At 37.2% G+C, this 4,828-nt stretch overlaps 1 pseudogene across 1 annotated transcript; it reads right to left on the bottom strand.

Moving 5' to 3' along the window:
- Positions 1-343: 343 nt before the first annotated feature.
- Positions 344-861, bottom strand: LOC309864020 (large ribosomal subunit protein eL6 pseudogene; annotated as a pseudogene). Its single transcript has one exon. The product of its transcript is annotated as a large ribosomal subunit protein eL6 pseudogene (transcript).
- Between the last annotated feature and the right edge of the window lie 3,967 nt (positions 862-4,828).

The raw sequence follows: 4,828 nt of genomic DNA, 5'->3' as shown, positions 1-4,828 counted from the left end.
GTGGAAGATCTTTCATTGAAAGTCATTTCTTGTTCTTCAGGAAAATGAGAATTGCGGATCATTTGTTTAGTTACTAGTATTTGAACTCAGCTGAGATTGACAAAAATTCCTTAACTAAACTCTACACAGGTTCCTTTGAACTTTTCCACACAGGACCTGATCATTTCTTTTCTTTTTTTTTTTTAAATTTTAATCGTAGTATAGTTAATTTACAGTGTTATATTAGATTAAGGTATACAATATATAGTAATTCAGCAATTCCACATATTAGTATTCATCAGGATAGCTGTACTTTTTTTTTTTTAAATGGATCAGTTATTTAATTAGATTCTTCGTAAGAAATTTAGAACACCAATTTGTGAGGGCAAACTCCATTTCTGAGAGAAAACAGAGAGGAGGTAATCCTGAAGCTGAGGAACAGCTTTGATTTTTTGACAGAATTTACAAGTCCACAGTTTTCTGATCAACCTTGTGCTACTCCATAATCTCATATTTCTCCTTGACCGTTTCAAAGATCTCACCTTCCTGATGTCTGGGTTTGTACAGCTTCTCCTTCTTGAGATGTTTGGGGATTTTCTCATTGTTGATATCAATTTTTGGTGGAAGTGGCAATGACAGATTTCTAGTGTGTTCTATGCAGAGGAACTTGATTGAGGGCCAGAAGTCCTATCACAAGTAGCAAGCCACTGCTCAGTTGCTTCAGGAAAACCACCTTCTTGTCTCTGTGGCACCCAGTGAGGATGATCAAAATGGTCTCAGGGGTAATGCTAGCTCAAAATTTTCTCACGTGTTGACTCAAAGTTTTTTTGCTGTGGCTCAACAGCTTTTGAGGCACATCTTCAGTAGATAATATCTAGGCATTTTGCAAAGTTTAAACACTCAGATACCACCATTGTTGTCACCACCAAGTGGTTTTGTGACAGTAGCAAGAAACTTTTCCTTCCTTTTCTTTTCAACCCTGGATTTAACTGTTGAATACTTTCTCTTGTACATGATCTTTCCTGAATACATAGCTAGTCATAATCAACAAGGATATTTGCGAATTCTGATTAGGACAGGTTTCAGCTACAGTGGGGCTTCCCTTCTTTGGCATTTTGGCCTTGAGATTATCCTTCTTAACCTTGCCACCAGCATCGGCCTTCTTGGCTTCAGGATTCTTCTTATTATTTTCTAGATTCTCAGGTTTTTCACCCACCATCTTACAAGACAGGAAAGAGAATTAAAAAATACTGTACTCTTAATCCCCTTCACTTATTTCACCCATTTCCCTGCCTAGCTCCCCTTTGGTAACCAACAGTTTGTTCTCTATAGTTAAGAGTTTGTTTTTTGGTTTGTCTCTCTCTCTCTCTTTTTTTTCTTTTGTTTGTTTTGTTTCTTAAATTCCACATATGAGTGAAATCACATGTCTTTTTCTGTCTGACTTATTTTGCTTTGCATTATACTATCTAGCTCCATCTATGTTGTTGCAAATGGCAAGATTTCATTGTTTTTTATGGCTGAATAATATTCCTGTGTGTGTGTATCACAGCTTCTTTATCCATTTATCCATTAATGGATACTTGGGCTGTTTCCATAATTTAATTATTGTAAGTAATGCTGCAGTAAAATCAGGGTGCATATATCCTTATGAATTAGTGTTTTTGTATTCTTTGTGTGAATACCCAATAGTGATTACTGAAATATCATAAGATATTTCTATATTTAATTTTTTGAGGAACCTCCATACTGTCTTCCATAATGGCTACCAGTTTGCATGCCCATCAACAGTGCATGAGGGTTCCTTTTTCTTCACATCCTTGCCAACACTTGTTGGCCACCCTGCTCCTTGGCTATAGAGTCTTACTTTTTCTCGTTGTATTTAAAATTGAGCAGTCTCTCTTCCGTACTTCAAAATTCCATTGCAGTTGTCCCTATACCTATTGTGATAGCTCCTGTTACTCTTTAACAAGTGTTGCAAATATTTTTTTTTCTTGAACAGATAAAAAATTTGATCATTAATCAGAGGTCAAATAGTTAATTTTTTGCTGTTTTAGATAATGGTATTGAGCCTTAAATTATTGAGTCCATTCAAAAGCAGAAACTGAATCAAGAAGGCTGGAGTGTTTTCATGAGGTTGGTAAGCAATGTGACATCTAAGTCCAGATCCATTATTGGAAAGACTAACATGTCAGAATAAGTAGTTTAGACTTCATTTTGTAATAGGGACTTAATCGTGGTCTTTCCAGAAATGTTATTGAAGGTTCTGGCACCATGTATAAAACAGAACGTGAAGGAAGGAAAAGTGGAGGGAAATTCAGAGACTCTACCAGTGCTGCAGATAAAAAGTCATAAAGGCCTAAAGTAAGTTAGTGGTGGTGAGATTTAAGAAGTAATGAACGTTATAGCTGTTATGAAGGCTAAATGAATATTGACTACATGTTGGCAATCAAAAAAAGGGAAGTGCTAGCACTGTGAAAATGTTTTCAGCCTAAGGTATCAGGGGCATGATGTCCCATGAGGGAGGAAATATATTAAGTTCAGTAAAAAAATGTAGGTTCAACTATAGTTTAAGATGTGGGGCTGAGTTTGAAAGATAAGTAAGAGCTATAAACAGATATGTAGAAATGATCAACATCCAGGTGTTACTTGATGTTATGAGCCTGGGTGAAACTGGAAGGGAGAAAACATAAAAGATTAAAAACAAAGCCATGAATCAGTCCTTGGGAAATAACTGTATTTGGGCTGGTGCCATGGGACAGAGTAGCTACCAACGAAGAAGAGAGATAGGGAATGGGAACACAAGAGTCTGTAGTGAAAAACAGAAATGAGGATTTGATACAAGAAAGCTTCTGTCAAAAATGAGTGCTGCAGAGAGAGATTAAAGTGAGAAAAAGCACCGAATTTGATGGGTAGGAGGCCTTGGAAGCCTTGGGAGAGAGGTTTCAGTGGAGCCAATGAGAATGTATGTTGGATTTCAATAAATGGAGGGGAAAACATAGAGAGTTGCTAGTGTATTTTCCTTGCAAAGTTTGGCAGAGAAAGGAAGAAAACAGATAAGATTGTAGCTGGTGATGGAAGAGGTAAGGAAGGATTGTTGTTCTAGAAGAGGGCATGAGTACGTTCATGAGCTGAGGGGAAGAATCCTATGAGAATGTGTAATTAGAGAAAGGAGAAGTGGGGAGATAATTCATGAGCTCATCCTCACAGAAGGTGAGCCAGGTGGCATCAAGGGCAAAATGGAGGGATTGTTCTTTTTTCCTCTGAAATTTAAGGTAATAGAGAAGACTTGAGTAAGTCAGGGAAGTGTTTTTGTTTTTGTGTGTGGTGATCTCAAACTTCACAATGATGTGACATAGATGTAAAATGGATTTTATGTTCTAATTTTATTCTTTATAAATATTCCTTAATCCACTAAGTGTTGTTACAGAATGAACTAATAGCGGTACTATTTAATTACATAGTTATTAGTTATGGAGTGGAAGATTTCCCTCATTTTAAAAATTTATTTTATTTATTTATTTTCAATTTTAATAAGTATATACATTCTTCAAAGTTTGTACATCAGAAATAACAAAATTAGTGGTAAAAAATGAAATGAAAGTAGATCAGTTTTAATATGAATTTTTTTGAGATTTCAAGATAACAAATTTGAATCACAAATTGTGATTATCATAGAAGCACGCTTAAATTAAGATGTTATCTTGGTTCCCTTGACCTGTCCTCATTTGCTAGAACGGTCTAGCAAATGTCTCTCTGTCTCTCTGATATTTCTGAGTGTCTCTCTGATATTTCCCCTTAAATATCTGAAAGTCCTTTCAAAGTCAGCCTGTCCTTTGCTGAACTCACCATTGTTTCCCGGTGTTGGCAAGCCTTCACGCTGTTCCCTAATGATCCCTACTTCCTGGTATTCACCCACTTGTGTGGTCCCTTCTCACATTATACCAGGGTTGATCTGTGTGACCAGTACCATATGGCAGACACAGTGGCATGTCCCTTCTGTTATTAGGTTAGAAAATTCTGCAGCTTCTTTTTTTTTTTTTTTTTTTATGCAAGCTGGTGCAGCCACTCTGGAAAACAGCATGGAGGTTCCTCAAAATGTTGAAAATAGAACTGCCCTATGACCCAGCAATTTCACTATTGGGTATTTACCCTAAAGATACAAACGTAGTGATCCAAAGGGGCACGTGCACCCAAATGTTTATAGCAGCAATGTCCACAATAGCCAAACTATGGAAAGAACCTAGATGTCCATCAACAGATGAATGGATCAAGAAGATGTGGTATATATACACAATGGAATACTATGCAGCCATCAAAAGAAATGAAATCTTGCCATTTGCGACAACATGGATGGAACTAGAGCGTATCATGCTTAGTGAAATAAGTCAAGCAGAGAAAGACAACTATCATATGATCTCCCTGATATGAGGAAGTGGTGATGCAACATGGGGGCTTAAGTGGGTAGGAGAAGAATCAATGAAACAAGATGGGATTGGGAGGGAGACAAACTATAAGTGACTCTTAATCTCACAAAACAAACTGAGGGTTGCTGGGGGGAGGGGGTTTGGGAGAAGGGGGTAGGATTATGGACATTGGGGAGGGTATGTACTTTGGTGAGTGCTGTGAAGTGTGTAAACCTGGTGATTCACAGACCTGTACCCCTGGGGATAAAAATATATGTTTATAAAAAATAAAAAATTAATAAAAAAAAAAAAAGAAAATTCTGCAGCTTCTATTTTGAAAGCTTTCTGTTGCTTATGCTTTCTCTTTTTTGGGTATCTCACTGAAGGGAGGGGCCGTGGGGGCAAGTAAACTGCCATGATGAGAGTAGTCCTGTGGAGAGGCTTCT

The sequence above is a fragment of the Mustela nivalis genome (genome assembly GCF_964662115.1).
Source record: "Mustela nivalis genome assembly, chromosome: 5".
Classification (NCBI taxonomy): Eukaryota; Metazoa; Chordata; class Mammalia; order Carnivora; family Mustelidae; genus Mustela; species Mustela nivalis.
The sequence above is the reverse complement of the archived record's forward strand: the minus strand, read 5'-3'. Positions and strand labels throughout refer to the sequence as shown.